General features: G+C 48.1%; 1 pseudogene; it reads right to left on the reverse strand.

The window, feature by feature from the left end:
- Positions 1 to 7419: 7419 nt before the first annotated feature.
- Positions 7420 to 26199, reverse strand: part of LOC121440473 — a 60581-nt pseudogene continuing 41801 nt past the window's right edge.

Raw genomic sequence — 26199 nt, forward strand, 5'->3', positions numbered from 1 at the left:
CTATGGGAATGACGATAACCCTGCAAAGGGAATGCGTCCTGTAGACTTGAAAAGACTGTGCCCCAGAAGTAGTGAAATTGGTAGAATTCATTAGAACTCCTGAAGAAAAAAAGATGTAAGTATTGTGACGAGTATGTGAAAATGTCACTTCCCGACAAAATTTATAAGGTCTTTCAATGCAATGTGGTCTGCTACCTGATGTCAACTGCCTGTCACATTAAGAGTTGATCCTTAGTATGCCTATAGCTCACTTCCTCGTGGTTTATGTATTTCCTCCTTTGTATGGATAGCGGTAACTGAGAATGTTTTGTGATTCAAATTTATTGTGCATGTAGTATGTGAACATCAGTGATAGACAAGGTCTTCTGTACACTTAAGACTCTTATCCTGTGGTGTCCTTCATATATGTGTGTATGTGTGTATACATACATACATATATATACATATATATATACATATATATATATACATACATACATACATACTCCATGGGAAATCATTACTTGGAAACATTTGGTTTAATAAATATGGAATTGTTTCAGACTTGCTGGTATGAGTCATGTAATTGCACTCCCTTCCCAACGTTTCATGCCCTTTTAAACAAAAATGGTCCCATGCTAACTCATGTTTCTGCATGGGGCCTCTCCTCGTCCTGACCACTTGTCTCATTGTGTCCTGTGATGCAGAAGCATTAAAAACAAGTGTGTGTTCGGCATCTCTCATTTTCTACAAGCAGAATTCATTTCTCCACAATGAGAGAACTTCCCCTCTGGCCAGAATCATGGTACTTCCTAAACTGTGAATCATCTAGGGGAACTTCCCCCTTTGTTTAAAATATCTGTGATCGTATGGACCTTCAGTAATGCTTCCAGCACTGAATATCTCCTACTTGAGATATTCTATCAGTAGGAGATGAAAAATACATTTCCCTATCATTGAATCTTGTATTATTCGAGTGTGTACTCCTGCGTGTATGAGAGAGAGACAGAGAAACAGAAAGAGACAGAGAGGGATGGAGAGAGGGAAAGAGAGAGAATATTTTGGTATGTGGTACATGTGTAAATGTGTTCCTATGTGTAGCACATGTGTGTGTGAATACACGTGTATGGAGTATGCAGGTTTATGCATAAATCTTTTAGTATGCAGTACATGTGTAAATGTGTTCCTATGTGTAGCACATGTGTGTGTGAATAGACGTGTATGGAGTATGCAGGTTTATGCATAAATCTTTTAGTATGCACTACATGTGTAGATGTGTTCCTATGTGTAGCACATGTGTGTGTGAATAGACGTGTATGGAGTATGCAGGTTTATGCATAAATCCTTTAGTATGCAGTACATGTGTAAATGTGTTCCTATGTGTAGCACATGTGTGTGTGAATACACGTGTATGGAGTATGCCGGTTTATGCATAAAACTTTTAGTATGCAGTACATGTGTAAATGTTCATATGTGTGGCACACCTGTGTGTGAGTGCATGTATGCATCTCTGCATGTTTTCAGATGTGTGTAAATCATTTGGTATGTGCTTCATATATATGTGTTCTATGTGTAGACACACTTGTTTTTGAATGCATGTGTCCACCTCTGTGTATGTTTGCAAGTGTAAATCTTTTGATATATGGTTCATATATATGTGTTCATATGTGTAGCACACATGTGTGGATATGTGTGTGAGAGAGTGTGCAGATCTTTTGGTATGTGGTACGTATGTTTATGTGATCATAGGTGTAAGTGGAGACTTCACGTTCATTTCCTGGCCAACCAGACCCAAATAGTCACAACAAAAACTTTATTAATTACAACACAGTTTTGCCGACGGCCCAGGCATATTCCTAGCTATGTCTTACATCCTAAATTAACCCATTTCTACTCATCTGTGTATCACCACGAGGCTGTGGCTTACCGGTAAGTTTCCGGTGTCTGTCTTTTTTGGCAGGTGCATGGCATCTGCCTGACTCTGCCGTCTTTCTCCCTGCATTCATTTTAAATTTCCCACCTAACTTTGTACTGCCCTGCCATTGACCAAAGAAGCTTCTTTATTAACCAACGGTAGTAAAACCTATTCATAGCATACAGAGGGGAATCCCACAACACATGTGTGTAGAACTCATGTGCGTGAATGCATGTGCACGCATGCGTGCGTGTGTTCACAACTGCATGTGCATATGCTGGCAGATGTGTCTCCTCTCTATGTGGCCCAGACAGCAGGGCATGCAGAGTAAAGGCTGATAACTTGGCATAAGCCTGGTGGAGATGCTGCAGACCAAGCCCCAGCTCACAAGCTGTAGTGGGAAGGAATTGAGGATGTTCTGAGGGATGGGATCTTCAAGCCCTCTTGGGTTACATATGTTCGTGCCTAAGCTTTCGTGTGTGCGTGTGTGTATGTTTGTGTGTATGTGTATGTCTGTGATGTCTCTCTCTGTGTGTATGTGTGTCTGTGTTGGGGTTTCCATGTGGAGGGTAGGCTGTGGGTGTAGGATGGAGCAAGAGTGAGGGACTTGAGGGAAGGCTCATCCCAGTAAAAAGAATGAAAAAAAAAAACGGAGAGGAAAAAAAAAGCAAAGGCTCCTGAATCCTAATGGCAAAAGCAACAGTAGAAAATGCCTGGCACACCTTTCCCCCCCTTCTTTCCAATTTTTTGGCCAGAGAGAATTTCAACCTGGCCACTGTTGCCAGAGGCTGTAGGGTCCCCAGGAGGCTTGCCCATGTTTTCTGCTTGGTCTCAGCTGCTAAGGCTCATGGGGTCCACACTCTTCTGTCTGGCTCATTCCTCACCTTTCATTGCTCTTTACAACCACTGGTCCAACACCTCCTTGAGAAAAGGGACCTGTCAGGTGCCCTGACATTCTGGCCCAGTAAGGGTGGAAACTGAGGAGAAACTGGCTAGTTTTTTAAGTCCCTTTAACTGTTCTGCACTAACTGCCCAGGACATGAGAACTAGCCTGGCTCCTGACAGCAGCAGCCTGGCCCAAACACATAGTCAGGCCACAGAAAACACAGGAGAAAGCCCTACCTATTGCCTTGCCCTTTCAGTAGCCAAGGGCAGCTATGGTGGCAGAGTGGAGTATGGGTGGACAGAGAAGGTGGGGCTAGAAGAAATTCCACAAGCTCCCAGCTGCTGGCCATGCGGCAGTCCTCACAGCACCTACCTACAGGGCCTCAGAAGCCCGATTTCCTGGGCCAGGCCTATGTCCATGCTACATTTTGTCGTGTGCTTTAGTAATTTCCTGGAAGCTTGTTCTCCATGGGGTTTAGCCTCTATTTCCAGAAAGAGTAGGACAGGACCCCAACTAGAGAACTAATTGATAACTTTCCTAGTGTGGATCCAGTGTGCACACTTTCAAATAGCTACAAAAAGTGCCAATAAACTCTCCCAGAAAACGTAAGTGGGGTGATTTGGCTCAGCATTAACTCATTTCTTGAAAATGATGCAAACTTAAAACGATTTGCCAGCTCCTTCCTTGTTGGGTGTGTGAGAGTGAAAAGCATGCCTTCCTGGGCTCTGGAAGTTTATGTCAAAGCAAAGCTGCAGGGGCTTACCTGGCTGGTTTTAGTTCCCTTCCCCCAATGGGTGAAAGGTTTCCATGTTGCGAAAACCATTTAAAATGAAGCAACTGCTGTTATCGGTTTCCAAATTCTTCATCAGAACCTGGAAGAAGCCCCTCTGGCGATATGGTGCTCAAATCTTTGCTGTCCTGCGTCAGAAGGTATCTTATCTCAAACTACTGAGACAGTAAACATTCGAGTATAGAGGCCCAGTGCTGCTACCTGAAGGATGGGCTGGAATTGGCTGCTGGTTGGAATGAGAGGGTCCCCAGGGTGAGCTGATGGGGAAAAGAGTTTGGTATTTGGCAGAAGAGGGTCAAAGGTATGTCTCTGTGTTCCCATGGGAAAGAGACACAAAAGAACTCTTGGGCATTGGAGCCCACAGAGAGGCTTCAGTGATGCCAGGATCCAGGCTTGCATTTCCAAAGATCATGCTCCTTCTGTTCCCATTAGAAGGGAGATACTTAGCGCCTTGTTTTTGTTGCTTGCTAGCAAAGCTGGATGACTGCATAAACCCCTCTCTGACTTCCCTTTTGAGGTTCTTGACATTCATTAGGAGAATGAAGTTCTGCAGCCTTAGTGTGTGAGTGTGTGGCTGGTGTGAGAAGGGGCATGATGGAAACCCACAGCAAACAGGATTTCACAGCCTCATCGTTTCCTGAACCATCCCAGACAGGCTGACCAGATAATGGCCCAGGTCACAAGAAATGAGGTAGCAGCCATGAGGGGGAAGACAATACGCCCTGGACCCAGAGGGTTATGAATGAAATGGCTGTGATAGGGACGGCCTTGAGGCCAGGCAAGGGAGGAAAAATAGCTGAGTAGGGTAGAAGTTGCACAGGCCATTCTGGAGTTAGGAGTGAGGAGGTCATGGCCAGTTCAGACTGTACAAGGGGAATGTGGGAATGTGGAGAGACTCTTGTGGCCAGAAGCAGCAGCGGGAAAGACAGACAGACAGACAGACAGACAGAGAGACAGACACAGAGGGAGACAGAGAGAGACAGACAGAGACAGAGAGAGACAGACAGAGAGACAGACAGACAGAGACAGAGAGAGAGAGAACACACACAGAGTGAGGCATTAGAAAAGATGAGAAGAGCATATTGAGTCCAAAGGATTCTGGTCACTTCTCCATCTGGCCACTCTTGAATTGGCCCCAGCGCACACGATGAGTGGCTTTATCCCTAGAAAGCCCGAGGCTCTTAGTGGGAATACCTTTCAACAGGAAGCTTATCCAGTACCCAAGAGTCACAGGCCTCTGGACTCTGAGGGGTGAAAGGCAATACAGCCTAGAGCAAGTAAAGAGGATAGAAAATTCCTCATATATGGGGAAATTCTAGGGCTAGTCAGGACAGCTGGGGCAGCTGTGGTCAAAACACCTTGCCCAATGTTGCACGTTGTTCAGGGGAGCTCCATCATGACCTTTACCCTGCTTTACTTTCAAGCAGATTTGGTCCTCTGAAGAGTTCCAAGGAAAGGGGGAAGGTGAGCTAGTGGCCACTCTGCCAGGCCTGCCTGCCTCTGGGGTCCTGAGTAGGGTCCTCTCCTAGTTTGTGAGGTCCTCTCCTAGTTTGTGAGGGTGTTGGGTGCGGGATTTGTGAAAGCCCTCAGAATTCAGAAGTGAGGCTCTGAGCTCTAGCTGGAACTGATGTGGGGCAACTATAAATTTGAACCAGTGGCTTCCAGAAGCAAACCATGTCCTGTTTGGAGTTGCCAGCTCCCTCCTTAGAAGACCCTGCCACTGAGCTCTCACCTCTGCTTAGGTTTCCCTGGAATGGCTCATGATCAGCAGGAGGGGAGTGTCTCTCCCGCTGTGCTTACCAGGCACTGGTGGAATCAGAAGGCTGGAAGGGGGTAACAGATGACCATGGAAGGAAGGAGGGAAAGAAGCAAGGTACTATGGGCCAAGGAAGAAAATAAAGACCACATTTAAGGAGGAAATAGGAGAAATGGGGGCTGAAGAGGCAGTAGGCCTCACCCTAGGTAGTAGAGACAGGTGAGGCAGGGCCTCCGAGGCTGACTGGCTCCAGTGAGGGCTAAGACCAGAGTTGTGGAAGAGGCTTGGAGTGTCATACATAGAAGAATCTTGCCAACTGCTCTTCCCCTGAGGCAATAGGTGGACAGGTAGATGGATGCACAGACAGACAGACAGGTGGGTAGGCAGACAGGTGGAAAGTGAAGAAAGAAGTCAGCAGGAAGAGAAGGGCTGAGCAGATCTATGTGTGTCCTACATCCACTCTTCATATTGTGTAGAGGAAGAAAGCTAGTGCTGCCCACCTGGGCATTGGTGTAGGAGGTTCTTGTGGGCATGGCCAACATGTGCTGGAAGGCCATGGGCCAGTCTGTCCTTAACTGATTTAGTAGAGAGCCTCCTGTTGGCATCTAAAGTAGCCCTGAGATATTTCTTGGTCCCATCGAGGTATGCCAGGAGCACTGGCTGCTTTCCAGACCAACAGTGACATGTGTCAGGCCATATCTGGGGCCGCGGTGGCTAGTCCAGGGGGTGTACAAGCTGGAGGTGCATGTGGCCTGTGGTTGTGGAGCACATACATCTGTGTTGTTCCTGGGGGACACTTATCCTTTCTATAAAAGACAGAGCAGCCCAAAAGAAGAGCTTAAGGAAGAGGAGGGATACCTCCCACTGGGGACCTCTCACCAGTTCCTAAAATAAATAAATAAATAAATAAATAAATAAAAGAAAAGAACAGAAAGAAACCAAGCAGAAAGGAACCCGAACAGTCTGTGATGGGAAAAAGGTGAGGTAGTTAAGGCTTTCCGTCTGGTGGGAGCTGCAGGGGGCTCACTGGAAGGAAAGGAAAGACTTAGCATCAAACCGTCCCAGCAGGGGCCCTGGACTCATACTCGAAGGTTTACTGTTCACTTTTTGGAACCTCCCGACTTTGTTACCAAAAGTAGACAACCTCCGAGGAGTGACCCCGCCTCCATGTAGTTGCCTGCATTCTCTCCTGCTGGGGCACTGTAGGGTGACAGGTTCAGCAGTTTAGTGGCCTCTTCCTTGTCTTTATAAAAAGATGTGAGCAATTATGGAAGCTTCTATCTAGTCAGGTCAACCCAGGGTTCTCTTCAAAATGTGAATTGCAAGGTGGGAACTTGTCATTGAAATGCCCTGGCTTCTCTGAGGAAGGAGTAGAGAGGATTGCACAAGATTGGATTCAGATCCTCCAGTACTGAGGCCTGTTTGGAAAGAGCAAGATGCCTGGGAACATACAAAACAGCACCTGTCTGGCCTCTGAGCTCCTGTTATCAGGGCTCCTCTAGCAGATCCTGACTCAGGGCAGGGCCTTCAGGGCAGGCACGAATTGCTCAACAGAGGCACTCTCAGTCACCACTAAGCTACCTGGGGACTGGAGACAGGGGCATCCTTTGGAAGCCACCTCAAGGAGAATGCTGAAAATTGTTACTTTCTTCTCCAGGGAGATAGGCTGGATTCTTCTGCTGCAAATGATACCACACTGTGGGCTTTTACCTACCCCAGAAGGGTAGCCATGGGTCACATGCTTTCCTGACACTCACCCCAGAACATGGAGCAAGTCCCCAGCCTGACACCAGAAACCACTGGAAGAAGCCCGAGTTCATGAAGAACCATGGGTACATGCAGACAAATCCAAGAAAAGAAAACCAATGGTAGCAGGGGTACTAAATGCAAACCAAAACCCAAACAAAGCAAAGGACGAAAGGCCCGGCAGTGCTGTGGGGTCATTTCATAAAGAGAATATGGCTTTGGAGAGATACCGTCTGGCGGGAAGGACTGGACAGGGCAGTAAAGAAGGAACAGAAAAGCCACGGTGAGCAGAAATGCAAGACTGGAAAAGAGAAGGAAGAGTCAGGGATGCTTTATCTTCCCCCAGGTGCCATTTATGAGAGAAAAGGGAAGTCAAGACTCACTGCCAGCAGCGCTGGTGGGCTTGGCGGCAGAGAGAGTTACGTGAGTAGGGGTAGAAAGATTGGTTACGTCATGGAGCTGGCTGAGGACTGAAGACCGCCGGCGCACAGCACCCTGAAATGACCCGCTTCTCTTGAAGGTACTCACTACCTCCATCTGTGGGAGAGAAAATGAGATAAAAGTTGGCTTGCATGGAGGTCCAGGCTACCACACAGGGTGGGGCTGGGTGAGGGCAGGGGCCACATGGGGGACATATGGGGCCAGCAAAGCCTCAGCTAGGTCAGCCCCATTCCTGGAAGCTGCCAATGCTTTTGACAAAGCCATGACTGAGAGAGGGTTTTGCTGGGCAAATGGTTAGTGGTCAGGAGTGTGGGAAGGAAAGGTCACCGGTGGAAGCACACTGCAAACATTTTGTAGGTAGTCACTTGCGTTCACGATACGCTCGCTCATCGAGAGCCACTCGTCAATAAGTACCTGTGTCTGGCAACACTTCCTTATCCTACTTCGGTAGTTCTCAACACTTTTTTCCGCCCCAACACACCTGAGGGATATGACATGCTCTTATTAGAAGGTGGAAGCATTCTCCAGCAGTTTGTGGGCTGGAGGCTCTTGCCTGGATCCCTGGGAAATCACTGCCCTTGTTCATGGTCCTCTTAGCAGAGGGTCTCTTGTTCTGTCCTGCTCCACTGTGGCGGGGAGTTGATAATCACTCGGATTTCAGCAGAATATAGACTTAGGTAGAAGAGGGGCTTCCAAGATCAGAGGCTTTGTTTTGTCAGAAATTTTCCTACAGCCCCCATGCATGGAGGCTTGGAGGACTGGGGGACAACCCTTTGCGCTTTCTAGAAGACGAAGGGGAAGATGAGACCCATAGGAGAGCGCTGTAAATAAATCCTGCTAGAAGCCTCCTGACTCATTGTCTTTGGATTTTCTGACTCTGTCTTTGACTACGACGCTGTGACAAATATAGGAAGTAGGGTCTGAAGGAACTGTAGCTGAGCCACCATATCCAGTTGTGACACTGGGAGACCACATGCCTAGACTCAGGGAGGCCAGAGGCAAGGCACACTGGCAGCCTTCTCCTGGAGAACGGCCTCAGTGTGGAGAGAAGCTTTGATGGTGGATCTAACTTCTGGAAAGTATCATGCAGTTCATTGAATAAAACGAGCAGACAAGCCAACATGCATTTCTGGACTCCAAAGACCTGTTACGGTCTGGCATCCCAAGCCCTGCAGTGGGAACTCCCTGGCCTCCAGTCTCCTCTGACTTTCTGACAGGGCTTCTCCAAAAGAAGCAGTTTCACTGTTGACTCCTTCCTCCAAACAAAATGTCTTTCAACCTCAGCCCCCCTGAGGAAAGACTTGCCATCCTTCCATTTAACCTGCCCAGGGCTGCTTTTCACCCAGTATGACCCACTTCCTCACTCCTTTCCTCGAGAGAAGGCAGGCTTTGAGGCCGTGAGTGCATCTGTGAGGAATATGTTGTACACGTGGTTGGGTATTTCATGTAAGGAAGATGTGTGGATGTGGTGGTGTTGCAGACTCTGGGCTGTGGCGTTGCTTCTTTGGACTGCATGGTTTCTAGGCGATGGAAAAGACAAGGGATGGGAAAGCTGCCTTTGCTGCCTCAGTTTGGCATCAGTCTCCATGATATCTTCTGTGATGTCCCCGCAGGATAACCATATCTATGAAAGCATCACCGTCACCACCCTCCCCCTACCAGAGGCCCCAGAGCTGGCCAGGAACAAGGGCTCAGCCATTGGTAAAGAATCTCATCAATTTGTAATGGAATGCAAAAAAAGACAGACCACGTCATGAACATCCAAAAAGCTACATGATCCAGGTTTGAGGCACTCTCTTTTATTGTGGAGCAGCACCCTAGCATCTGGTGCATGGATACATTAGTATAGAACACGCATGAGAGCGGGCATCAAGTTACTTTGCAACAGAAAATGGTGTGCAGGCCTCCGAAATCCGGGGAGCAATTTTGTGGTTCACAAGATCCAGAAATCTGGGGCCAGTTGCCTAGGAAACACATACAACCTGAAAAGCCTTCCAGAGGCTTTAGTTAATTTTTTTTTAAAGCGGGTTTTCCGAATCAAATAGAACAAGTTGAGCTAAAGTGACCGGTTCAGTATTCTTGAGAGTCATGACGAATCTGAAATGATAAAGCCCCACTTGGAAAAGCCATGGAAGTTGAGATCCCATGGGGGAATCAGTGTGGCTTTACTGAGGGCCAAGAAGTGTGCTTGAGGAACTGGTACCAGCCTTGGCGCTCATTGGCTGATTTTGTACCACTCTCTCTTTCCCTGGGGTCCCATCTCCTTGCTTGCTTGCATCTACATGGGCATGGAACAGTTAGAATGACATGGAACACCAAGACTCCAAGTGGATGGGCAGCAGTGGCAGGCCCAGAAGTTTACAGACACACAAAGATACTACATAGATTGGTGGCCAGGCTACCATTGACACTCTAGGTTGGGGTAGGGCTGCTTAAGCAGATAGAGATGCTAACTCTATCTGGAATTACATAACAGAAATAAAAGAGGCTGATGTGGAGTTGGGTCACTGCTGTACTCTATTTCTGTGCTTTGCATCAGAACTGGAGCATGGCAGATAAGATCTGCCCTGAATCAGAAAAGGATGGGTTACTGGGGGTGGTCACAGTCACAGTCTCCTGGAAGGCACAGTTAGGTGGCCACATGCACATTGGGAAGATATGAGGGCTGTTTTCTGACATTTGCTATACATTCATGCTAGTGAGTAAACATTTATTACAGGAAACAAGTCAAAGCTACTTAGGTTGCAGCCATGCTTGTCCTGGGCACTGTATTGAAAGCACTGTCTCACCCCGTGGGGAGAGGAGGCTTGGGCTAGGGATCTAATGGTGGTTCCCATTTTACCAGGATCCATCTGAATCATAGCTAGGATAACATGGCTCAGATATGAACCTGGACACACTGGAGTAGGTTCTTGGGATGCTTGGTCCTTGAGGAATGCCTTCAACTTGGACTTCTTTGGTACCACTTCGCCCAGTCTTAAAGGATCCTGTTCTCTAAGTAGTTCCCCCACAGAATTCTGGTATTCTCAGATTCAGTGTGCTGGCCTCAGTCACACAGATGGCCCATAGAGGTAGGGGGGTAGTATGGGAGAAGAAAGCATAGACTTGGCAACCTTTAAGTAGGCTTTTATAGCATGGAAAAAGAGCCCTAAGGGTACACGGCAGCAAGCAGGGAGGCACAGCAGTGTGGGTGGGCAGGGTGCACATCTGGAAAAGCAGCACAGAGTCATCGGGATATGTAGGGGAGGAGTGCGGTGATGCCAAGAAGCTAGAGCTTGAAGACTACAGTCAGAAGCTGAAACTTCATCCTGGGGATAATGGAGATAAGCTCCATAGGCCCCATGGTGGTGGCAGAGGGGCAGGCATAAACAAAGACAGATGGAAGGCAAGGAATGACCCTGGTGCCTTGCCAGTGCCAGGTATACCCACAGAGCCTAGAAGGGAAAAGGGGAGGCACTCTCAGGATGGACACCATTAGATCACTAGGGGTGCTGGAGTAGCTGTGTGTACCTTAGAGTCCAGAGGATAGCCTGTTCTGGGCCACGTGTGTCAAGGCAGCTGAAAGAATACATGGGGAGGGGTGTGGAATCATGTCCTGTCCCAGTGCGTAAGTTGTCAGACAGATTCAAGGAGAATCTACCCAGCTGATTCTGCCTTAGCCAATAAGTTCCCAGAGAGGAAAAGTGATTGTGCCTACAGCCGAGGTAGTGAGACTGGCATCAGAGAGACGGTAGCCAAGGCCTTGGATGGGAACAGGCAATGAGTAACAGTGCCACGGTAATTTAGAGTATACCAGGTAGGCCATGGGGAATCGCCTCCAGGTCAGTCCCGGAGGCTGCAGTGTGAGGAGGCCTGCTGGCCTGGTGCAATGTTTGGCCTTAGCTAGTTCCCTAGCAGGTTCTCCCAGGGCTTTTCAGCATGAGAGATCAGGGTTGGAGTGGGAGGTGGAGATACCAGGAATATAAAGACAGAGAGGAGATGGAAATTCAGAAGGAACAGCAAGCTGTCAGGATGAGCAGGGCCAGCAACACTTCCAGAGGGCAACTGGAAAGCATGGAGTGGAAGAAGGCCTTGCAGACAGTGGTGTCAGCCATAGTGGGAGTGGTAGGCAGTGCAATCATGACAGAGTGTGAGGGGAAGATGGAAATAGGCAGCAAGTATGGAACCTTCTAGTAAGAAAGCTGGCCAAAAAGGAATTGGTGGCAGAGATCAGGGTAGCCTGGCACGTGAGATTTTTTTTTAAAAGCCTTAACTACTGCCTTTTGTTGGCAGTCTGATGTTTTTGGGAACTGTAGCTGATGGCTTTAGCCTTGACTAGCCTAGCCTATTGAGATTTGAACTAGCTTGGTGGCAGAGTCCACTTCCTAGAAAGGCTTTTGCACAGTGATTACAGAAGACTTTGGTGATCAGAGAACTAGTCGAAGACTCCTTGAAATGGAGTCTTTTCTCCCATACTCAAATGCAACTTGCCTAAGTAGCCCTGTCAAGGAAAGCAGACAGTGCTGGTTTGTGCCTCGGAGAGAGCCCTGAGCACATGTTTGTACCCATCTAGGAGAGAAGCTACCTGGGCACTGAGGGACGTGTCAGGGAGACGTGAGCTAAATGGCCAGCCAGTGGTGGGCACCTCTGTGTGGTAGAAGGGGAACTAGCCACTGCCTCTGCATACTTGGGGGCCAGATCCAGGGAGTTCCCTGCTGGCTTTGGGATTCTGTATGCCCAGTTTCTGCTTCTTGCCTGCTTTTTAAGGCAGCAAAATAGGAGTCACGTGGAACAGCAGCTTACCTGTGTCTGGATCCGGTTGAGGCCCCGAAACCAGAGGATCTGGCCCCTGCGGAGCTCTCGCTCAGCATGGTCGATTTCCTCCTCCCCCTCGGCCAGCTCCTCATCAGTCATCTCGTCCTTCCCAGGCCCATGCCCTGCTTCCTTCAGGCACTTGAGCTGGCTGGTGGGGATGGTGGCAATGACCTGGGAAAGCCAGAGTCAAAGGGCAGCAAACAGAGGTGGCCATGAGAGCAGGCTCTTCCATGACCAGGAATAAACCAGAGGCCCCACCTCTCAGAGATAAAGCCCACTTGGGGCCTAGTAGACCCTAAATTGGCGCTTTCTTGTAGAAGACTCCTAATCTACTGAGTCTCATCCAGGACCATGGAGCAGAGAGGCCAATGTATAGAGTACCATGTGAGGAAGACAGTGCTGGCCTCTGACCACTTCTGGGAAGGATCTTGAAGTGCCTGGGGCATGCTTCCTGAGAAGAATGGGCTCATTTGGGGGCTTTGGGACACCTGCTAGTGTATACATTTCTTATGGGGCACAGAGGGTGTGGATACTGCGGCCAGCCATCTCAGTACAGTATAATACCCACTCTACACATGTGATTGACCTCAAAGAGAAACTGCACACCGGGACTCAGGTGAGCTTCCTAGCTGATAACACTCCACATTGCTGGCCTTCATGGTTACTGAAAGAAAAGCTGGCTGCCATGTTCTCTGAGACTGAGCTCCATGGAAGCTTATTCCTGGCATTTCCCGGAGAAAGAAGTACTTAGAAAAGGGCTTGTGATCAGGGGCTTTTGTTGGAGGAGGCCACTAATTAGTTCTCGGCCACTTAGCCCTGAAATAATCACACAGAAACCGTATTAATTAAATCACTGCTTGGCCCATTAGCTCTAGCCTCTTATTGGCTAACTCTTACATCTTAATTTAACCCATTTCTATTAATCTGTGTATCGCCACATGGCTGTGGCTTACTGGGTAAAATTCTGTCTGGCTCCAGCTGGGCTATGTGGCTTTTCTCTGACCCCACCTCCTTTCTCCCAGCATTCAGCCTAGCTTTCCATGCCTAATTAAGTTCTGCCTTGCTATAGGTCCAAAGCAGTTTTCTTTATTAATCAATGGTAATCACAACATACAGAGGGAAATCCCACATCACCCTTTTAGGGAGGAAAAGGTGACAAGAAGGAAAGGCTGGGATGTGCCTTTCAACTGTCTGGGTGGAGGATGGCAGGTCAATCTGTCCCTCTTAGGTTCCTGTCAGCATGAGAGGAGTGGCTTTAAGGTTCTTTATAGAGATTCCTTTTTTCCAAGTTTTGTCACTTTGAATGTGCATTATTTTTATAATTAAAAATACTCTGAGCTACAGGCAGGCAGCACGCACCCCAGAAGAACTGCAGTGGCTATTGCGTCAGGGAGTTCAAAGGTTAACTAGAGGCTGGCATAGATAGGGCAGAGTGGAGTATATGGAGTCTAGACTGCAGAGCATGAAGGGACTCCATTGGGCTCTCCAGCAGAAGCCTAACAGGAAGGAGGTGCACTGATGGAAAGGAAGAGATTTCTTGAAAATGAGATGGAAAAACTAAGTGGTCTCTCATGATTAATGTCAGAGGCCAGCAACTGCCATAGTCGAAGTGGCCTCTGCGGCCAGCTTGGTAGAGGACATACCAAGAGGATAAAGAAACAAAATTCATAGTGTTATAAACCTAAGTGGTACCTCCTTATCCCCTAGTCGTAAGCCCTAACCATCAATTTGGAAATATTTGGAGGAGGCAGATAATAGAGGGTAAATAAAGTCATTTGGTTGAAGCCTTGATCCCACCAGATTTGTGCCATTATAAGAGGAGATACCAGAGAACTTTCTAGGAACCCATAGTGAGAAAGTAGCTAACCAGAAGCCAGGAAGGAACCCCTATCAGATACTGAATTTGCTGCCCTTGATCTTAGACTTCAAGCTTCTGGAGCTGTGAGAAAATACATGCCTTCGTGTAACCTGCCTGTCTCTGGTAGTCTGCTGCGGCAGCCTGAGCTGACCAAGGCCCAAAGTGAAGCAGATCCTGATGTGGCTTCCCAAACTAGTGTTCCCGAACTCTGAACAAAATGCTTCAGTGTACCATGGAGGGAGCTGGCTTGGTGCCTAAGACTGTACTGGCTGCCGACACTTAAAATTTTATTTCCTGATTTCATCACTGGGTACTACAACTGCTCCTTTGGGGCAGCTGCGACTTTCAGGTCCACAGGTGCTGTCCTGCCACTTTCCATGAAGCCCAAACACTTCCTTTTTCTCAAGCTGTCTTTGTCCCATAGATGTCATAGCAGGGCATTGTTTAATTTCAAATCTATTGGGACATCCCAAGCTCCACAGGCTGGCTCTCTTTCCATCTTGTTTTTTTGCACTGCTGGGGATGGTCCCCAGGACTTTATGACAGCTAAACAAGTGCTCTACACCCAGATTCACTTGCAGTTCCCCAAATATCCAGGTTGAGGGGGCAATTTTTCGCTTATACTATGGGGAAGGAAACTAGATGATTTCCTAGGACAGTGTGTGACTTATCTGCTCTATGTTCTCATTCCTGAGGTTGTCACTTGTGACCTTACCCCCAGGCTATAGTATGTCATAGGCCTGAGCCTGAGCACACACCACACAAGTTCCGGGCCACAGGCTCCAAGACTGTGGGGCAGGGAGTAGGGATAGTGAGAGGCGTAGGTGGAACAGGATGCCTGGTGTCTTATCCACTCCGAGGGCCATGAACAGAAGCCACCGGAATGAAGGTATTGGTGAGAAAGTTGACGAGGCAGACACTCACCTGTCCCCAGACCAGCTCCCCAACACCAACAAATAGGCACCAGAGCCACTGTTCTGTGGACAGTGGTGAACAGCTGAAGGGCTTCCCACCAAACTGGACGATGACAATCTGGGGGAAGGAATGGAGAGTGGTGGGAGGAGGAGCAGTTTATTACCAGGATGGCTCCTGACTTCTCTGCGTCCTGTCTAGCCCTCTACAAACCTTGCCCTCCAGACTGACTTTGTCTCCTGGGAGCCAGACCACTTTGACCATAGACAAATGTTTACTGGCATGTACTGCCTTTTGGTACCAGGATGTGTCATTGTGTAGCTTCACATGCTGTCACCCACTCCCACCTACCCTCTGCTGCCTCCAGCCTCCAGGTGAGACTCAGCTGTCTGCACCATCTTTCCCGCTTCATCAAGGCTATTTTCACATTTGCCTGCTCTGCATGGCCCTATAGTTTAAGGGTCACCCTGCTTCGGCCTCCTGACTTCCTTGTTGTCTACTTTAGAAGAAGTCTTACACCCAGGACAATATCTTAAATGCTAACCAAGCAATCCATAGCATATTACCCAACCTTGCTCAGAGCCATTTTCCAGGCAAGCGGGGCCAGTCTATACCCCATGGTGGGCTGAAATGATTTCATGCTAGCCAAGATGAAGTCTGTTGATCCCCTTATTCATTTGGTCCTGGGAAACCACAGTAAAATTCCCCTCTCAGTGGTTCCTTACTGGCATTTAGAGGTGGCCACCAATGTATGACATGCCCCTCTTCTTGGGATCTGTGAACAGTGAGCTACATTTCTATGACAGCCATTTTCTGATTTGTGGGACTTAACTATAAATGATGTTTTGTTTGAAGACACTATACTTTAGAGCATTTAGCCCCTCCTGGGGAGCTGAGCTTGCCACCCTGACCACAGTGTTGTGGGAGCCAAAGTTTAACATATCAACCATGTGCACAACAAGCTTTTCCTAAAGAATCTCTATTGTTCTAGAACACCAAGGAGTTAGGTGCTAGAAATTAACATGGTTGACCAAGAGAGAGTTAGGGAAGAAGGGTTCTGGAAACCATGTGAGAAGGATAGGGGATAAAGGCTACCCATAGCCCCCTGGAAGCTAGTAGGTTAGATGAAAAACTGAGCTCAGCAATGCTTGGAAGACGCAAAACATCTGCTCTAGAATGTGGAAAAGATTTGGGTACAAGAAGGCCAATGTCAGTGCCCCTACACCTTCATGTCCTACCTGAATTCCAAAGGTGCCCAGGACAATGGTGCAGAAGATGGGGTTGCTGAAGATACCATCAAAGACATTCCTCTCACCATGGATCTTGCGAGCATTGATCTCATTGAAAAGCTGCATCATGACAAAGGTGTTGAAAATGATGGTATAGTGCTCGGAGGGGGGCGAGTGCAGGGGTGCATTCCTTCCACTGTCGATGTCGAAGAAGAGCTCTCCTGAAGGGAGGAGAGAGGCAGGGGCTGAGAAGGGAGATCTCTCAGCCCCAGTGGCCACTCTCCCCCACCACATCTGCCCCAGGGATGTACAGTAGGGTACATGTTGAAGCAGGGAGGTATGGGTCAAAGGTATAGAGCGGGCCTGCTTTTTTCAGTCTATAAGTGCTGTATCCCATCCTGTGCCAGACTGAGGACACAGACAGGGCTCACGCATGAAGTATGTGCCTCCGGTTTAACTTACCAACAAAAAGCAACGTAAAGATGATAGTGAGCTGGTAGACAGCATGGCCAAGGATGTTCTTCATCATGGTACGTGAGATGAGGGGCTTGTCTCGGCCATATGGCTTCCGCAGCAGCAGTGACTCAGTTGGGGGCTCCGTCGCCAGGGCAAGTGAGGCAAATGTATCCATGATCAAGTTCACCCATAACATCTGCACAGCTTTGAGAGGAGAGTCCTGCAGAGAAGGGCAGTCACCTTCGTGTATGCTGGCCATGCAGAACTACATAGAGTAACCTTGGGATGCTAGGATATGAAAGCCTGCCACTACTGAGGAGAAGCTCAGTTTTGCCAATGTCATGGGAATCTCAGGTTTGCAGATGTTTTCCACTTGGCTTCCTAACTCCCACCTACTTCCCTCTCTTCTTGCCTGGTGGCAGTGATCTCAAAGTTGTGGTCTGAATTTCACATACAGAGGAACAGGTAAGCTGGAGAGGCAATGGGGAGTGGCTGCTAATGGGTGTGAGGTATCCTCTAGGGAATCATGGGAATATTCTGAGAGTAAACTGCATATGCTGAGGCATGGATTTTGTACTTACAAGTGGTTAGGATGGTTGTTATGATATCATTCATACTTGACTTAGATATCAAGAGAAAGTCCCTGAGGGGCTGGGGAGTTAGCTCAGTTAGTAAAGTGTTTCTCTTACAAGCATGAAAACCTAAGCTCAACCTCTAGAATCTGTATCACAAAAGCCTGGCATGGCAGTGTGAATTTGTAATCTCAGTGATGGGAAGATGAAGATGTGAGGATCTCTAAGGCTTGCTGTCTAGCTAGCCTGTCCTAATCAGTGAGGCTGGGGTCTTATTGAAAAAAGTTTGTCTCTCAAAGAACAAGGTGAAAAACTTCCAAGGAACACCAGAGGTTGACCTCTGACCTCTAAATAAACATGAATGCACGTGTATGTACACCTTGCCAACACACACACACACTAAGGAATCAAGCTAATCACTCAAAATAGTTAACTACTTTTTGACAATAAAGTCAACCATCCCTAACAAGAAATCAATAAATTCTGGCCTCCAACCAATGGGGAAGATGAAAGCATTGAGAAAGGGGAAATATAGAATTTCTCTGAAACTCAGTCATTCTACTCCCAGATCTCAACCCGAGAGAGCGGACGACATATGCATATTGAAACTTGGACATGAGCGTTCCTAGCAACACTACACTGCAATGAAGCGGAAGTGGTCCAAAGCATGGATGAATGACAAACATAATGGGGCCGAGTGGACTCCTGTGCAGCTATGATAATGAATAAAGCACTGGGCCAAGCTGCAAGATGGATGAATCTTGCAAACATGCAAACTGAGATGTGGGGTGCAAAGGCCATATGTTGAATCTTCAAATTGGCACAGCGAATAGAGGCGCAAACCTGAGTTCAATTATCTGGGACCCAAACGGTGGAAAGAGAGAAGTTATTCATGCAAGTTGCCCTCTGGCCTCCACATGTGCAGTGCAGCACATACACATGCCCATCCCCCTTGGCAAAAAAATGTACAAAACAAACCCCAAAGGCCACATGCCATTTCATTCCACTGATACAAATTATCTACAACAGGCAAATAAATAGAGGCAGAAAGAAGTGGCAGTTGTCAGGGGCTTGGGGGTGGGGTGGGGAATGACTGCTGGTAGGCGAAAGGTTTCCTTTGAGATGGATGAATGTGTTCTGGAACTAGAAGGAAGTGATGATTCACACTGTGAATATACTAAAAAATCTACTAAACAGCTACCATGAAGAGATAAGATTTTTCGTATATGATTTTGATTTCAATAAAAAGAATCTGCAACAAGCAAAACACTTGTTCTTAATATGGCCCTCTTGAGCCCACATTACTGCCTCTTGTAGGCCCCTGGTGCCCACCTGAGTGATGCAGGCACCTGTGAAGGCCACGATCACAGCCACCACGTTGACTGTCAGCTGAAACTGCAGGAACTTGGAGATGCTGTCGTAGACATTGCGGCCCCACATGACGGCCTTGACAATGCTGGTGAAGTTGTCATCAGTCAGTATGATGTCAGAGGCCTCCTTGGCCACATCAGTGCCTGCGATGCCCTGGGGGATGGTATATAAGCATAGTGCTTATTTCTCAAGTCCTCCTTGGGCACCCAGCCCACCTGGGATGGTCCCCTGCCTTTCTCTTCCAAATAAGGCCTTAATTGAACAGCACTTGTTTTAATCTAACACACTCTACACTGCGAACTGCATGTTGCCACATTTGGTTGTGAGGGGGCCTTTGCTGCTAAACAACATCCATACAGCCTTCCACAAGGTCCAGCTCCCTCTGGGTGGCTACTCACCAGTCCTTTGTCTGGCTACTTGAAGAAACCCTGAGAAATGTGGGCTGTCTGTCTGGGTAGTGGAAAGGACCCATCCCCTGGCTCCATAGCAGATTTTTGCTGCTCCACTGCATAAGCTTGGGCATAGCAATAGACATCAAGTCTGTGTAGCCCTCACCCACTCCATCTTGGACCTGGTCTTGTGACATCAGTCACCCTGGACAGTTCAGCCTGCTCTCTACTCCAGGTTGTGAGATCCAGGAATGCTGTACTTCCCCATCCCACTGCTGAACCAAATATGACTGAGTGAAAGGTTCTCCTTTCTGCTGGGGGGGGGTGACACTAGGCTGCTAACCACTGTGAGTTGGGGGCAGGGCTCACCATGTGGGCAGTATCTAGAAGGCCACCCTGCTCAGTAAGAAGAGCTAGATCTATATGAACAGAAAGAGAGAAACCAGAGGAAGAACTCCCTGTGGTCTCTGCTCATCACTCTTGGGGCCAGGGGCTACTTTGAGTGGACTAAGAATAGGTGATTATGGGCAGGTACCACTGTTGTCAAGCCACCATTCAGCGTTTCTCCCTTTCTTCAGTGGTGCAGTTAGGCTCCACTGTAACCTCTGGTGTCCTCACACCAGATGTCTTTAAACAAATCACATATATATTTGTTAATGGTCAGAGCCCACACAGCCACAAGCAGTCAAGATGTGAGTGAAGAAAGCTTCTAGCAGTCTGTCACCTGTCCTGATACTGGCTCTCCATTTTCTGATGCAAAGTTAACTCCAGGAGAAACATGATTTCATCTGTGTGATGAACTGGTCTGGCACCAGATGGCTTACCATGGCGAAGCCCACATCTGCCTTTTTGAGAGCTGGCCCATCATTGGTACCATCCCCAGTCACAGCCACCACCTGCCTCTGCTCACCAGTTGTGCTGTCAATAATGCCTGGAACACAGAATGGGTTAGGGTAGGGTTGAAGGTATCTGCCAATGTTTGGTATGGCCTGCTTCTATGCTCCTTGTCACTTATGGGGTCAAGTTCTCAGGCTTTAATGGGGTAACTTCATCCCCCTACTTCCACCAAGGTCCTTTGCTCAGTAACATAGGCTGGCAAGATATGGTAGAAGGGAAGGTCCCACACTGTGTGAACTGAATGATTGTCTCCCTGTCCCAGCCTTGGTTTCCCCATTTGTTCCAATGAAGGGCTGCTTCTATGAGCCATTATTAGTTTCATGTTTTCTAGTCATAGTCTTTAGAATCTTCCACCTTAGAATCTAAGAGCAGGTGACAACATTCAGGGATGCCAGAGACAATCACATGTTGAAGAGGGTGAACACATTTGGTTACCTTTGACCAGCGTGTGTTTGTCAGTGGGAGATGACCGGGCGAGCACTCGCAGCTTGGGCCACACCTTGTCCAGCCGCTCCTGTTCTATCTGGAGAAAATAATGGAGGCCTCAGCATCTAGGCTGCAGACAGGCACTGTGGCTGGTAGTGATGGGAGAGGGATGGGAGAAGCAGCAGCCCGGGACAGATGCAGGGAGCTACCTCGCCTTTCTCGTTTCGAATCCTTCTGTTGAATTCTTTCCCCTCCAGGCACAGGAAGCCTTCACCTGGGTGGATGATGCCACACTTAGCTGCAATAGCCCGGGCAGTGTTGATGTTGTCTCCAGTCACCATACGGACTGTGATGCCAGCACGTTGGCATTTGCGAATGGCTTCAGGAACCTGGGAGATATAAGAATGGGTGGGGCTGGCAAGACAAGCCCATATTTTGTGTCTGGTACAGATTTGCAGAATTCCAACTTCCAACAAATATGGAAGTATATAGTAAAGCCTATTATTCAAGGGCAGGGTCTGTGGAGTGTGGTCTGAAGCAGTTCAGAGGATGGCCTGCAGTGGGCAGGCACCCACCCCAGCCCCCCAGCCCACTGTCCCTGACATCTCCTTCACTGTGGCTGCTCACAGGATGAGCAGTGACTTAGACCCAGCTATGCTGAACTCCTCCCACTCTTGTCTAGTTTGTTTTGGTTTTTCAGCATAGAACTCAACCATTTTCCTCAGGAATTAATCTTTGTCTCAGCTGTAGCTTTTATATAAAGTACTCACTAGAGGGAGTGGGATATTACTTGGGATTACAACGCCTGCATTTCTTTTTCAAATAACATAGTAGGTTCTAGAACTAAGGAAGGAGAAAGAGAACCCAAGCACAAAGCACAAAACAGGACAAGAGGGTGGGAAGCCATGAGACCAGCCTGGGCCTTGTAGCATGGTAACAGTAGTGGGCAGATGGGAAGGACAGTTTCCAAACACACGGTATGTGTGGCCCTTCAGGCCCTGGGGCTGCAGACCAGGCCGGATGGAATAGCATAAACACTGAGGAGAAAGGCCAGCTCAGGGTTTGAAGAGTTGGATGAGGAGAGGTCTAGGTCTTTGACTTCCTTGGTGGGTACCCCGTGAATAGTGGTGGGCTGTCTGCTGAACCCGAGGGGAAAGAATGTAGGAGATCTCTAGATTTGGCCTAATCGCCTGAACTAGTAAGCCTAGAGGAGGCAGGGTGGGCAAGAGGAACAGAGAAGTTTGGGGATAGTCAGGATCAGGAAAGAAGTAGACTGTGGCAAACAAGAACAGTGTCCCTATTGAAGGCTTTGATAGTGATCTGATAATCAAAGCCAGAACTGTTAAGTGACAGGGAAGGACAGACATACCTCTGATAGAGTGGTAGCTTACTCACTGTCTCTGTCTCTCTGCCTCTGTCTCTGTCTCTCTCTGTCTCTGTCTCTCTCTCTCTCTGTGTGTGTGTGTGTGTGTGTGTGTGTGTGTGTGTGTGTGTGTGTGATGTGTCTTCTTATTTATGCTTAGTCTTAAGAACACATTCTGTTCTCTTAGGGTCTTAAGGTGCTCCATAAGACCTTGAGTACAGAGAACTTCCTCTCAAGTAGGGGTGTAAGGCGCTCTGTAGCTTCATTTCCCAAACTGGCTGGAAGCCGCCTTCTCTGCTGCTTCCAGGTGACCATGTTGAATCTGGAATCTGGGAACTTTGAACAGAGTTGCCCCAGGGTCCAGGTGCAGCCACCACTCCAAGGCCCACCCACATACTCAGTCTCCAAGCTCTCAGCCTCCCAGCCAGGTGGCAGGGACACTACCCCAGAAGATACCCTACCTTGTTCTCTCCTCGTCTGCTCTGACCAGTTTCCTGGTTTCTCCTCAAGGCCCCTTTAGCATAATCAGGGAGCTGATGTCTGTAGAAGTTCCTGGGTCTAGTATTCATCTGTGGGACTTCTCTAGACACAGCTCTCTTCCCCCCTCTGGTGGCCATCCTGTGTTCTCCAATGCCCAGAGAGTTTGGCTAAGACTCGTCGCAAATCCCTTGTGCTTGCCCCAGAGCCAGGACCTGATGTCTGGTCTCCCAGTAACATTATTGCTGAACTCCCTCTTAGCCACTTTTTTTGTGGGGTGGGGAATTAGAGACAGAGATTCTTCTCTGTGTAACAGTCTTAGCTGTCCTGGAACTAGCTCTTGTAGACCCAGGCTGGTCTCAAACTCATTGAGATCCGCTTGCTTCTGCCTCCCGAGTGCTGAGATTAAAGGCGTGCGCCGCCACTGCCACCCAGCACTCCTTCTCAGCCATTTTAAGTCACAGAGGAGCTATCCTTGTTCCCTGGATCCCTCAGTTATCACCTAAACTGAGATACATTCTTCTTGTCCTGAGCTTCAACCCTGGACCACCCCTGCCCCGTGGTATCCTCTGAGGCTAGGTCCTGGTTATATCTTTCTTAACACTTGTCTGTGTTTCATATATCCTGAGGTGAAAACTTGCAAAAATATTATTGTATAGCTGGCCCTGGGGCTCACTTTGCTGCCAGCCCAGCCTAGGTCTCTTGTGCTGACTCTAGTTCTCACACCATTCCCAACGAATACAAGGATATACAGTTGACAGTGACCCGTGGCCATTCTTTAGATGTGGGGAGTATTTGTTTTAGAACCTTTGCTTTGTGACCTTGTATGCAAAGTTTCTCCTTCCTTGTCCTACCCAAAGCTCCAGAGCAGTTCCCACAGATACATGCTTTCAGGCTAATGGGCAGAATCGAGGTAGTCTAACATGAGGCGGATACCAGCAGACAGGGCTGGGAAGATAGAGGGCCCTTTCACAATCTTTTCTTCAGGATCCACTCACAAGAATCCCCCATCTTCAAAGACCAAGAAATACAAACATCACATAAAATGTGTTTGGGTCAAAGGCTTCAGTGACCTCCCAATGTCAAGACCATCAATAGGCAGACAACCTGTTTCATTCTATGCTTGCTTCACCCATATGACCCTTGAGAACCATCCCCTCCCCTACATCTGGCCTCTATCACTGGAAGCTACTCTCAGTGACTTCACATGCACAGGAAGATGTTTCTAGGATGTCTTTCCAGTCAGAACGTATGCTCTAAGCTCTCCATTCCCACAGTTACATGCCTAGTTGACATCTCCATGGATGTGCCCTTAATCTCATTCAGACACAATTAAGCCTTTGACTGACAATTGCTCACCATGTCCCCAAACCAATATCCACCCAATTCAGCTGTTTCCAGTTCTTCAGTTCCCCTCATCTGGGCCTTCAATCACTTGGTCCTACAGACACTCAGGAGAAGTGGAGTGTGAGCCTTGTCCAGAGGCCAGGCAGGCCCACGGAGCTCCCATAGGTCAAGGACAAGAGGCCTTGGCAAGGGCATCAAAAGCACTGAGGAAGGTCCCATGGGCCTGAAGGACTCCAAGTCTCTGTTTTCCAGGCTGCTCTATCTATAAATAGGGTGGGAAGAGGTGTGACATCTTGCAAAGTCAGAAGAAAGTGACTCCCACCACGCATGTTTGTGTCCCAAGCCTATAGTGTGGAAGTCCAGGGTGGAAAAAGCCACCCTGTCACCTATAGGAAAACCTTGAACCTTGGGAATATTTATTAGAGCAGTTCCCAGAAAAGGGGCAGCTACCTCAGGTCGCACAGGATCCTCGATGCCCACGACAGCTATGCAGGTAAGCTCACCCACCACCTCATTCTCATTGTCCCAGTCAGGCTCCTGGATTGCAGAGAAGTCCCTGTAGGCAATGCAGATGGTGCGGAGGCCATCACAAGCCATAGGCTCAATGATCTTCTTCACCATGTCATCCCGGTCCCGAGGACGGAATCCTCGGAGTTCACCATTGCTGTTTAAGATGTTGGTACACCTGGCAGGGGAGGGGTGGTAGGGTGAGGTGGGAATGGGGAGTGAACAAGAGGAAATAGTGCTAGTCATACTGGATTATGATGGGACTTTAACCAGTGATATTCTAAAGAACAGAGGATGCAGATGTGCACAAACAGGGGGAAGGTAATGTGACCACAGGTAAGAAATAGGAGTGATGCCTTCTAAGCATCAAAATTAGGGAGAGGCAAGCAAAGATCCTCCCTTCCCACTCTCAGAGAGAACATAGCTGGCCCACACCTCAACTTTTGATTTCTGGCCACTAGAAATGTGAAGTAATAAATTTATGTTGGTGTGTGTGTGTAAATCAAAAGTCAAAACTAGGGTATTGTTCCTCAGTCACTGTCCACCTGTTGTTATTTGTTTTGTGTTAGAGACAGGCTCGTTGACTGACCTACACTTGCCGAGTGGGGTAGGCTAACTGGTCAGAGAGCCCTAAGGATCAACCATCTCTGCTCTGCCCTCCCAGGGTTGGAATTATAAGGATTACCACACCCAGCTTTTTACATGGCTTCTGAGGATCACACTCAGGTCCTTGTGCTTTTGAGGCAAGAACTTTACCAATTCATTTATCTCATCAGTCTAAGACTTTGTTATCTTAAGCCATCATAGGGCCATTTGTTACAGCAACCTATGAACACTCACACCCTGGTTGGCTAAGATAGCCAGGTGAGGGGTGGAAGCCTGAAGCTTATGATAGCTCCCTACAGACTCTATAGGACAAGGGTGTGGAATGTAGGTGGAACCCAAAAGTAATGGACAGTCCTCTGAGAGAGTGGAGCCACAACATGTGGCAGTAGCTGCCTCAGCCCCAGTTCTGACAGTCTGGGAGCTTCAAAGGGGACAGGTCTAGGGAAGGCAGCTACAGCAAAGTTATGTTTAAACTTAATGGAGCCTTATTTGGAAGGTGCCATGAGACTGGCAAAGCTGGTTATCAAGGTTGGGGGGGGGTGACAGAGAGAAACTAACAAAAGCCACCATAGACTGACATCTTCATAGGGTCATGGATTCATTCATGTAATTCTCAACACTCCCAGGAGGTTCGTATTTCCAGAATCCCCATATTATATGAGGAAGCTGAGCTGGCAGGACAGAGTAGTAACTTCTTTATGTCCCAGTCAGCAAAGGGCAGAGTGGCTGGTGGGCAGCCTCAGTACCCATCAAAGGAGCAGCACAGAAAGAGAACCAGGGCCTTCAAATGTAGCATTTCATCTTACCCCAGTAGGGAGTGCTTCAGGTGAAAGGTGGCCTTCACTATGGGCTGCAAAGGCTGACTGGGCTGTTTGGGGACAGTATTCTGAGTAAGGCAACCAAGTAGAGATGTATTTATTTGGTGGTCAGATCTGCTGAGAGCACGGGGCAGACTGAACAGACTGAGCCTGGGGGCAGAGAACCCTGGTGTCCTATTGGAGATTCTGTATTCAAGGCCTTGAGAGTAGATGACAAAAGCCCTGTGCTTGAGGCAGAGGGATTCAGGAAAAGAGAAAGGCCAAGAGCAAGGGGAAGTATGCAGGATGAGAAGGAGTAGGAGAAGCAGAGATGCTTCCTTCTTCTTCATTGAGATACAAGTCACAAACCATACAATTCACCCATTTAATGTATACAACTCAACAATTTTTAGTATATCTTCAGACACACACAAACATAACCACAGTCAGCTTTTGAATATTTTTATCATCTCTGAAAGAAACCCCACTACAGATATAGTAGCACATGCCTGTTTTTCCTGAACTCGAGAAGCTAAGGCAGAAAGACCGCAAGTTCCAAGCTAGCCTGGGCTATAGAGTGGAGACTCTGTCTCAGAAAACAAACCAAATGGGACAGGTGAGATGGCCTAAAGGGTCAAGGTGCTTGATTTCTGCCTGATGACCTGAGTTCAATCTTGGGGACCCA

This window comes from Microtus oregoni, unplaced genomic scaffold, assembly GCF_018167655.1.
Source record: "Microtus oregoni isolate MIOR12 unplaced genomic scaffold, Mior012 000067F_ref0000223, whole genome shotgun sequence".
Lineage (NCBI taxonomy): Eukaryota > Metazoa > Chordata > Mammalia > Rodentia > Cricetidae > Microtus > Microtus oregoni.